An 11,864-nucleotide genomic window follows, 5' to 3' on the forward strand; every position below is an offset into this window, starting at 1 on the left:
GGATTTATAAGTAAAATATAATTATCACATCAATATAATTGCATTAATATCGTAAAAAGTGCAAATATTTCGTACTATAGTTTATACTTTTAATTATTTCAACAAATTTCTCATTATAAGCGTTGATGTATTTTTATGTTCTTTAATAATTAAAGGCTGATAATAAATTTAAATAACAAGAGAATTCATATCCTATTACAGATTTATTATTGTTAATTTCTTTTAGTTACAAAAGTAAAAATGCATTATACATATATATCTATATTTCTTCTATATATATATATTTCTTATTTAATTCTATCTTATTAGTGGAATATATTTTGACATTAGTAACTACAAATAAACAATTTCGCAATTACAAACAAAAAACAAAACAAAAAATAAAAACAATGTTGACAATTAACGATAAATCATATAATATAACCAAAAAAATTATTCATTTTATTTTAATTAAATAAATATATTGTTTAATTTTATTTAGAATTTATTGAATATGAGAATTCGCAGTCATAAAATTTATATTTTATATACTTAATAAAAAATGTGGTTTATTTTATTATATTTTTTAGATTATTCTAATAGTCAAAATAATATAAAATTGCATAGGAATTCATAAGTAATTAAATTTATGTGATAAGAAAGATAATCTAGATAAAGCTTTAATTTTTATACAGGCAACCGAAAAAAATGAAAACTAACTAATCAGCTTGCAGAATTTGGGCGTTTTTTTTTATTTTGAAAGCACTCTTAGAAACACTGAAATCGTTTAAAAAAAATAACGATTAAGTCCAGCTTGAACGAGTTATAAATGCAGTTTTTTCACCTTTTTGTGAATATTTTTATTGCACATTATACACAACTTTTTTGGTCCTTCGTAGATATTTATGAAAATAATTTTTTATTTTATAGAGAAATTCTGTTTCAGGCTGGACTTTGAATATGAAATGTAGCGAAGTGCTGATATTCCCAAGGTGTCGATGTAAACGCCAAATCATTTTCGTCGTCTTATTATTACGATATTGACGTTGTCGTACTCTCTTCACCTCCTTTCTTCTGTTTTGTCAACAGTGCTTTTTTTATAAGAAAAATATTCTACAATGATGTTTAATTTTTTTTTATCTGATGTATCTGATAATCATTTCATTTTTTTTTTGTAAAATATTGCAGACAATACAATTATTATATTTTATATATTTCGTAATTGTTAATTAGAATATTTGTAAAATAAATAATTTAAGATTAATTTTTTAATAAAATAGAAACATTTTTAAATAGAAAAGAAATACCACGTTTGGTAAAATAAAAACAGACCACGCACCTTTTTTCTTTATTTCGACCTCGGTTGGTTTGGACCTTATACTTTTGTCGCATACCTACGTGCTTATCTCTGTTTATTCTTCTACCCTTCTATCGCTCGTACCTACAAACATTTCGAGTATCGACATAATATGTGTCCACGCTTTGTAGTATGCAGTCACACACAAACACACACATATACAACCAGGAGCGATAACTACGAAGCATAGCATAAAGAGGAGACCGAGAATAGGAAAAACTGTATAGCTATATTCCGTCTCTCTCTCGCAGGCTCAATCCTATATGTTTGTGTCTTGCTCTCGTTATTTAGTACAGCAGCCGTTTTATAGATTCGTTACAACATAGCTGCGTTTCTTTACTTTTCAGATCACTCCCATTCTAAAGAAGTTTTCACTTCAAACATTTTAGGCTAATAGCAACGCACTCTCTCATCGAACCGCAAAACTTATTAACCAGCCTAGTTACCTTTGATGATAATACTGTTATGGCCTAGATTTCTCGATTAGGAGTGTTCTGGCAATTAGTTGCTAGGGATCAGAAAAGAAGGATTAGAATAAAATTAATCAGATACGTGGTTGAGCCCAAATAAAAATGCAATGCTTTATTAACTCGTCAGGGAAAAGCCGTGCAGCATAAAAACCCTGGATGATATTTAATTATAATAATAAGAGTCCACAACGTAGTGTTACCACGCAAGAAAATACCGTCAATGTGAAACAAATATAATGAAAAGATCTCACCTCTCGTCCGCTTCGCTTACGATCCCTCTCACCTGTCGTAACGACTTGAACTCCCTCGACTTAAACTCTTTTACTTAGCTCTTTGCTCTCTCGCTTCTACTTAGATGTATATTCACAGGCTTCCAGCAAAACAATAGAATGAGAATCCCTTTGAGTTGGTCCAATAGGGGGCGTATAGTGGGGTGGTTAGAGGTGGGGATGCGAGAGGTGGTCGTGGCTATAATTAGCGTTTCGATAGTCGCTTGAAATTATTCGACAATCGCAACGAATATCGATCTGGAATCTTAATCGATAGAATCGGACGCGCGCGGTTTAAATACAGCTAGTTACCGTACGATCGTTTCAGATCGTACAAATACTATAAGTGAAAAAACTGCAATGTTAGTTTAACCCTTTAAGTTTACCTCGCTCGAGTTAACTTGAGCGGCGTAGTATTCTATGCTGATATAAAAATTTTCATTAATTTTGAATTTCGCTAATTTATTTGGGATAGCAATGTTCAAAATAAAATTTTTTACTTAAAAAAAAAATTTATTTTTTTTGGACGGGGGTTAAGGATTTTTTTTTTATTTTTAAAGGGATAATAAAACCACAAAAAAACAACTCAAACAGGTTTTACAAATTACTGTTTATTTTTCAAATGTAATTCGTACTAGTTTTATATACAATATTTCATAGATGTAACAATAATAGTATTTGAAATAACGTTAATTTAAAGCTAAACTAGATTGATTTAGTTGGTAAACTTTATAAAAAAAAATTTAAATTTACAGGAGTATGTTTACTCAATCCTATCTTTATATTTACATGTATTAGAAGGAACAACTGTAATCAAAATATCTTCGATGAATTCATTTCCATTTAGTTTGTGACAGTACACGGTCCTGTAAACACGGAAATTTATTTACGTTCAATCTTGGTTGTAAATTGTATTTTTCGGTTAACAAATTCTTGTTCTACCAAGGAGGAAATATGTCAAGGCCAACAATAAAAGAAGTAAACTTACGTCAATATATGCTATATTTGTTCGATGAAGGAATAGACTGTTTCGAAGCAGTGAACAAAATTAACGATACTTATGGAGATGTTTTGACAATATGGAAGTGTTATGCATGGTTTCGCAAGTTTCGATATGGAGATAGAAATCTTGAAGATGCCCCACAAATAAAAAAATATGATAGGTTGGAGTTATTGAAGGAGTTGACCGATTCAAATCCTCGTCAAACAACTAAGGAATTATCATTGAAGATGAAAAGTACACAGAGAACAATAAAAAATTATCTTCATCGCATGGGAAGAGTGTTGAGGAAAGGAATGTGGGTTCCTGAATTATTGATGGAGACGGTGTTCGATCAACGGCGTATCATCTGCGCGCATCTTTTGGCTCGGTATGAAGCCGATCCGTTTTTGCAACGACTGATTATTGGTGATAAGAAGTGGGTGGTATGCAAAAGTTCTGTACAAGAAAAACAATTGCTTTCTTCGGGAGAAGCATCTGTTCCGACACCTGAACCATCACTTACAATACAGAAGATACTTGTTTGTGTGTGGTGGGATACTGTTGGAATTATACACTATGAATTACTTGAGCCTGGTCAGATCGTTACAACTACAATGTATTGCAAGCAACTCGAACGAATGCAACAAGAGCTAATAAAAAAAAAATCTGTTTTGATCAATGGAAAAAACAGGATCCTTCAACAAGAAAACGTGGGTCGAAACAATGCAAAAGTAGTACTGAAAAAAATAACGGAGCTTGGATTGGAACTTTTACCTTATCCAATATATTCAGCAGATCTCTTGCCGTCAGATTGCCTTTTCTATTCCATAGAATGTAGATTAAGAGATAAAACCTTTAATAATGTTGATGAAGTGAAAAAATGCATGGAAAAGGTTTTTAGTGAAGTAACCGTTTTTAAAAATAATATCGAACAACTGCCTCGCTTATGGCGTAAAGTGTTAGAAGAGAATGGAAATTATTTTTAAATATATTATTTATTTCGCAAGCAAAGACAACTTTTGATTACTTTTCGGTCCCCCTAATACATGTGTATGCATATATAGCTTCGTATTTATATCTTTCATTTCTATTTTCATATGTTAACAGCTTCAAGAACAGTACATAATGTTAACACTGCAAGCTGCTGTCACGTACGCGTGACATTTTTTACTCCAGCATTAATCTCACCGGAGGCAGAGCGAATTTGTAAAAGAAACCCTTATTATAAGCTAGAAATTACTTTCAGTCACTCATTCAAAAAGGGACTATTAGCTAAAAATCGTTCTTTGATCACTGTTGTTGACAAAACAGAAGAAAGGAGGTGAAGAGGGTACGACAACGATAATATCGTAATAATAAGACGACGAAAATGATTTAGCGTTTACATCGACACCATGAGAATATCGACACTTTGCTAAATTTCACATTAAAAGTCAAGCCTGAAGCAGGATTACTCTATAAAATAAAAAAGTAATATCATAAATATCTACGAAGGACTGAAAAAGTTGTCTATATTGTGCAATAAACATATTCATGAATAGGTGAAAAAACATCATTTACGACCCGTTCAAGCAGAATTGATCTGTTATTTTCTTTTAAACGATCTCAATGTTTCTAAGAGTGCTGTCAATATAAAAATAACGCCTAAATTCTGTAAACTGATTGGTTTGTTTTAATTTTTTTCGATTTTCTGTGTAAAAACTAAAGCTTTATCTAGATTGTATTTCTTATTACATATATTTAATTAATTATAAATTCCTATTCCATTTTATAATATTTCGACTATTAAAAAAAGCTAAAAAATATAATAAAATGAACTACACATTTTTTATTACGTATATAAAATATAAATTTTATGACTGCGAATTCTTATATTCAATAAATGATAAATTAAATTAAACAATATATTTATTTAATTAAAATAAGAGGCATAATTTTGTTAGGTTATATTATATGATTTATCGTTGATTGTCAACGTTGCATTTCTTTTATTCTTTTTTTCTGTTTGTAATCTTGAAATTGTATATTTGTAGTTGCTAATGTCAAAATATATTCCACTGATCAGGATAAAATTAAATAAGAAACATATATAGATATGTATGTATAATGCATTTTTACTTTTGTAACTAAAAGAAATTAACAATATTCAATCTGTAATTGGATACGAACTTCCTTTTATTTAAATTTATTTTTAGTCTCTCATTATTAAAGAAAATAAAAATACATCAACGCTTATAATGAGAAATTTATTAAAATAAATTAAAAGTATAAACTACAATATGAATTATTTGCACTTTTTACGATATTGATGAAATTATATTGATGTGATAATTATATTTTACCTATAAATCCTGTAATCTGATTATAATTTATTTGAACTAAAATATCCTATTTCTTATATTTATATTTGATGTAAACACTAACAACAGTTTGTATATGAAAAAACTAAATTATATAAACAATGTCTATTTGTATTTTAAATATTTGAATTATACAGTTACTTTCTATAATTTACGATTTATTATATCTATATATACAGTAACTCGAACAATTGATTAAATGTTCTTATTGCTTTTGAATTTTTACATTGCTTTCGTAATTCACAAAGTACAGAAATAATTTCAATGTGTAACACATTATATGTGACTTTTGTTGTTTATATAGTATAGAAATAATTTAAATATGTTGCATTATTTATGCAAAATTAAAGAATATTAACTAATCCTTGATTTGATCAATTTTTTGTGTCAGAGAAGAACGAAATTTTAGTAATTCGTATACCCTTTTTAAGCTTTCAATACGGCTTTTTTGCGGCTTGGCATGCTATTTACTCAATTTTTGCACTGTTCAGGCTTAATTTTTTTCAAAGCGACCTTTTCTTTTGACCACAATTCAATGATACATCTCGAATTATGATCGAAATTGACACCTGTTTTTTTCAGTAAACTTCATAGATGTTCTTTTGCTTTCAGATCGGGAGACTATGGGGTATGTCTAAAAAAGTAAATTCATGAACTTTAAACCACTCTTTAGTTATTTTTTTCTGGCTTTTAGGGTTTTTTTTTTTGCTAAAATATGACTTTTTCTGCGTTCTTATTCCAATTTTGTTTATTTTATTGAAAAATTAGTATAAAATACTTAAATACGCAAATATTACAATTATTTATAGGTATTATTTTCTTATATGCGATTGAAAATGTGACAGTAATTTCCTTGCTTTTGAATGGAATTTGTCAGCTGCACTTGTATTCTCCAGTGTTCTCAATTCTTTTTCTCTGATGTATCTTGTAAATATTCTTTTTTGTAAAATATTTCAGAAAATACAATTATTTTATATTCTATGTATTTCATAATTATTAATTATAATATTTGCGAAATAAATACTTATTAATAATTTTTCAATAAAATAGAAACATTTTTAAATAGAAAATAAATGACACGTTTGGTTTTTTTTTTTATATATGAGAGTTTATTTGCAATCTATTACAAAGTAACAATAAGCAAATTTGTTGGTAAAAATAGAATAGTACAAGAATAACATGCAGGTATTTCGCTCAATAGCTAATACCTTCTTAATATTAATATCACATGTATGACGTATATCTTAATGTAACAAAAATATAATATTATATATTTAACCTTAACTCAGACTACTTGAAATATACTTAAAATCTAGCTATATTGTCTATCGGTTTGAATCTTTTTAAGCGGCGTAAATCGTGAACTTCGTTAAGCAGTTCATTAGCTAAGGTATTAGGGTGGAATTGGAGTTTTTCAGAGTACTTAGTAGTAGAGTTTTTAACAACTGACTTGACAGAGGGTATTTCAAGATCCTTAGAGATGTTTTTGTTAGTGACATACCATGGAGAGTTTGTTATAATGCGAAGTGTCTTTGATTGGAATCTTTCAAGGATTTCAATATTAGAGTTGGCAGATGAGCCCCAGAGTTGGATACCATAGGTCCAGATGGGTTTCAAAATACTTTTGTATATTATAACCTTACTATTGAGAGAAAGTTTGGAGTTTGGACCTAATAGCCAGTAGTGTTTCCTAAGTTGTAAGCCAAGTTGCTTCCTCTTTTGCCAGATGTGGTGTTTCCAGTTTAATTTACTGTCTAAGTGCATTCCTAGATATTTCACTGAATCTGATTGGGGAATTTGTATGCTATTAATTGATACTGGAGCACATGTTTGTTTTCTGAGTGTGAAAGTAATGTGCACCGATTTCGTTTCATTAATACGAATTCTCCATTTTTTTAGCCATAATTGTATACCGTACAAATTTTCTTGAACCAGGTTTGAAGCTAGTGTTGGGTTGGAGTGAGAAGCCATGATTGCAGTGTCATCTGCATAAGTAGCGGTGGTTGTTTGTTCAGTCGTTGGTAGATCTGCCGTATATAACGTATATAAAACTGGTCCAAGGACACTTCCTTGTGGGACGCCTGACCTGATAGGATGTAGTTTGCTAAATGTATCATTTTGTTTAACAATAAAGTATCTATTATCAAGATATGACTTTAATAATTGGAACATACAGAAGGGTAGTGCTTTTTTAAGTTTGTATAATAAGCCTGGGTGCCATACTTTATCAAAGGCTTGAGTGACGTCCAGAAAGACAGCCGAGCAATACTTTTTTTCCTCAAGACTTAAGCTTATTTGACGGACTAGTCTGTGTACCTGCTCTATCGTAGCGTGCTTATTCCTGAACCCAAATTGGTGTGCAGGTATGAGCTGATTCACAGCTAAATGTGCATTAATTCTTTTGACAAGTAGCTTTTCTAGTACTTTCGATAAATGTGAGAGCAAACTAATAGGCCTATATGAGGTAACATGTTGAGGGTCTTTACCTGGTTTTTGTATTAGGATAATTTGTGCTATTTTCCATTGTATAGGAAAGTAGTTGAGACGAAGAATAGCATTAAATATTATTGTAAGAAATCTTATGCATCTATCAGGTAATTCACGCAGTAGTTTGCCAGTAATCAGATCAATACCCGGAGCCTTCTTAATACTGATTTCTTTGTGTATTACCAGACTGATTTCGCTTGCTCTAAACGGTTTATGGGGGCTAGACAAATCTCCTGTTGCATACAGATACGTATGTACTTCCTCTTCTTCTTCGGCCGATACCTCTTGTGGAAAGGGTTGAAAGACTTCTTTGAGATGGTTTGCAAAAGCCGCTGCCTTTTCCGCATCACTCCTTGCCCATTTGTTATTATCGATTTTGATGGGTGGTACACTGATTTGAGGATTTTTTATTTTCTTCGTGGCTTTCCAGAGAGAATAGTCTGTTTCTTTAGTTGGAGCTAATTTTTGAACATAGTTTTGGATAGTTAATTCTCTTTCTTCCAGGAGCAATTTCTTCAGTCTTCTTGTAGCTCTGTTAAGTCTGGTTTTATTAACGGGATTTCTGGACTGTTGCCACTGTTTTCTCAGTTTTCTTTTCTCAACAATGAGCTTTTTAATAGAATCAGAGGTTTCTAGTGGTGTCTCTTTGTTGGAAATTGTAGGTGTTGCTTCCCATGCTGCCTCCTGTATACTGACTGTAAAGTGTTCAATGGCGGCCTCCAGTTGTTCTTCTGTTTTCAGAGGTATGTTGCAGCTAACTTTTTCATTTAGTAGGCATCTATATATGTCCCAATTTGTTTTCCTGGTGTGTAATGTAGGAGGTGCATTTTTTACAATAACGCTGGAGCTAACATTTACTATAAGGGGAGTATGGTCAGAGGACAAATCTAGACTCGATTTAATATCTAGATAATGTTGGCTTATTCCTTTAACAACACAGAAATCTAACAAGTCTGGTATTTTATGTGGATCTGTGGGCCAATAGGTTGGTTCTCCTGTTGATAGTACATATAGTTTGTTTTTCTGGATGGCTTGATATAATTGTTTTCCTCTTGGGGTGGGAGTTGAAAGTCGAGAACCCCACCATGGATGTTTAGCATTGTAGTCACCCGCAGCTATGAATCTTGAGCCTAGAGTGTTAAAGAATTTTGTAAAATCGTCTTCCTTAATTGCATGTTTAGGAGGACAATAAATTGCTGATATTGTTAGGATACCCTGCCAGTCTTCCACAACAACGCTGGTTGCCTGAATGTACTCGAGATTGGATTTTTCAATTTCATGGTGCCTTATTTTAGATTTGATAGCTATGGCTGTTCCTCCATGTGCACCACCACTAGGGTGTTGAGTACTGTACAGCGTGTATTTATAAAGTTTAAGATAAGATTTATCTGTGAAGTGGGTCTCTGATATTAGCATTATATCAATGTCATTGTCTATTAGGAAAGTGTGTAATTCCTGGCTTTTGCTTACCAGTCCATTAGCATTCCAGATTCCAATTTTGTAAGATATGTTAGCCATTATCTTAATTTCGATATGACTGTATTTAGAAGGTTTATCATTGTGTTCATGCTTGTCATTAACTGCATCATCATGTTTTCCATCTTATGTGAGGATTCATTTGAGGTAGTTGGTGTATCTTGTTGAGAGTGATATGTTACATGGTGGTTGTTGCTTGATGCTTGTGCATAGGTTTTGCCTGGTTGTACTTCGCTGGATCTGGTATATGTGGAGTGAGTTATACGTTCTCTTAATTTAGGGAACATTTTGTTAATTAGTTGTTTTCTTATTACACATCCTTTATAGCTAGCTGGATGATTTCCACCACAATTGCAGCACTTCACTTGGTTGCTTCTATCTTTCCAATTACATTGCTCTGTCAGATGCTTTCCTGCACACTTAACACAATGGGGAATACGCGTGCAATAATTTTTGGTGTGTCCATGCGCCTGGCATCTTGTACATTGTGGTATATCCTTTTTTTTGTAGGGTTGTTCTACAGAGATAATGGTTTGTAGTAACTGTTTCAAATCATATATAAGTTTGTTATTTTCTTGTGGTTGGAGCTCTACAAAAAATAGTGGTGTTGGACCCCTCGTCCTGTTGTTGCGTATATTGGTAATTCTAACGACTTTATGACCACTCGCTTCAATTTCAGATTTGATTTCGTCCAGGTTACTAGAGGGATGGAGTCCTCTCAACACCACCTTGAAGTTTCTTTGGCTTTTGTATTGAAAAGTGTAAAATTGGGTATCTTTTGCTTCTAGTTCCTTTGCTATTTTAGTGTAGCTTATGGAGTTGTATGGTTGTACTTTGATTTCCTTATTTGTTAGGGTTTTTAAAGAGTACTCGTCTTTGGCAATATGATTTAGTAGTTCTCTAAGCGGAGATATATATTCTACTCCACTTATAAATATGGGTGGAGGTTTGTCTTGACGGTCTTGTGATTTTTCATGTCTTTCTGGGTTTTGATTGATAGGGGCAGTATTATTATTATTATTATTTTTATTATTATTATTATTATTATTATTATTATTATTATTATGACTACTACTACTATCGTTTACTGTGTTGAGGAGTTGAAATCTATTTGAAGTTTCAACAGAGGTACTTAGCCAATAGCTCCTTTTCACAACATTTGTTGGGGCTGTATCACTGTCGCTGGTGTGCCAAGGTCTTTTTTTATTATTGACTAGTGTCCACTCATTTGCACGGTTGTTATTTGGTGCTGGTTCAGGTCCGTTAAGCTGCTGCTTTTGTACTGAGCTGACCTGCGAGGTGCCAGGTTGAAGGTAAAGGTTATGTTGGTGGTAGGGTTGTTGTGAAATATTTTGTACACCCGATCCGGCCATGTTATCTTGATGTGATAGCAACTGGTTCTGAAGAGGAGTAAGACTGTGCTGTGGGTCAAAGTGTGTATCCATAACCTCATGATGAGTTGGGTTGATTTGTGAAGAATTTAATTGGTAAAATTCTGCTTGTTGTTGATTGTTATGTGGCATGTTTAATGTTGCCGATAAAGTTTGGGTATCAGACTTTAAAAAAAATTGCACTTTATTTGCACTAATTCCGATAAGGATAAACGAACAGAAAGAAAAACGGTTTCTAACCTACAGAGCGGGAAGAGTAGCGTCTTCACGCACTCACGCCATCTTACGAACTCGATTATACACGTTTGGTAAAAAAAAAACAGACAACGCACTTTCTTTCTTTATTTCCACCGTCGATTTGTTTGTACTTTATTCTTTTGTCGAGTCCCTACATGCTTACCTCTGTTTATTCTTCTACCCTTCTATCGCTCCTACCAACAAACAGATATGGTATCGAAATTATTCTATATGTGTCCACGCTTCGTAGTATGCAGTCGAACATCGACACACACATATAAATCCACGAGCGATAACTACGAAGCAGTGCATAAAGAGGAGACCGAGAATAGGAAAAACTGTATAGCTATATTCCGTCTCATTCTTTCGCAGGCTCAATAATATATGTTTCTCTCTTTTTCTCTCGTTATTTAGTTTAGCAGCCGTTTCATAGCTCCGTTTCCGTTTATTTACTTTTCAGATTACTCCTATTCTAAGGATGTTTTCACTTCAAAAATATTTTATTGATTATAAACACCAGTAATCAACCAAGATTGTGTCATTACTAATAGCTAATGCTTGGCTGAACGCTGGCAGATGATCATCGGCCGATCTACGGCATTTCTTTCATTGACGATGACTTTGTTCAGAAAAGCGCGATTAGAAGCTCTCAAAAAACTCGCGAATCCTGAACCGTCGGACGCTCTGGTTTCCCACGCTCATGTTCCTTGCTTTCTTCCGCAATTTACCACCTTCAGTCACGCTTACTCGCCCAGAGAAATCATCGAACAACTCCCTAAATTTAACAACAATAATTTCCAAACCGATACCTTTATCAGAGCTTGTCTACAGGTTGCCCAATCATTGCAAAATTATC

The 11,864-nt window shown here is 32.5% G+C and overlaps 1 long non-coding RNA gene across 1 annotated transcript; it reads right to left on the minus strand.

The window, feature by feature from the left end:
- Positions 1–508: 508 nt before the first annotated feature.
- LOC149031305 (uncharacterized) lies at positions 509–2,200 on the minus strand. Its single transcript, XR_016177850.1, has 3 exons — positions 1,493–2,200; positions 1,319–1,420; positions 509–1,092 (listed from the first exon to the last, which is right to left on the minus strand). It is a non-coding gene; the product is annotated as an uncharacterized LOC149031305 (long non-coding RNA).
- Positions 2,201–11,864: the final 9,664 nt, after the last annotated feature.

This window comes from Polistes dominula, unplaced genomic scaffold (genome assembly GCF_049000335.1).
Source record: "Polistes dominula isolate Pdom_NZ unplaced genomic scaffold, Pdom_raw_medaka contig_363, whole genome shotgun sequence".
NCBI classification, from domain to species: Eukaryota; Metazoa; Arthropoda; class Insecta; order Hymenoptera; family Vespidae; genus Polistes; species Polistes dominula.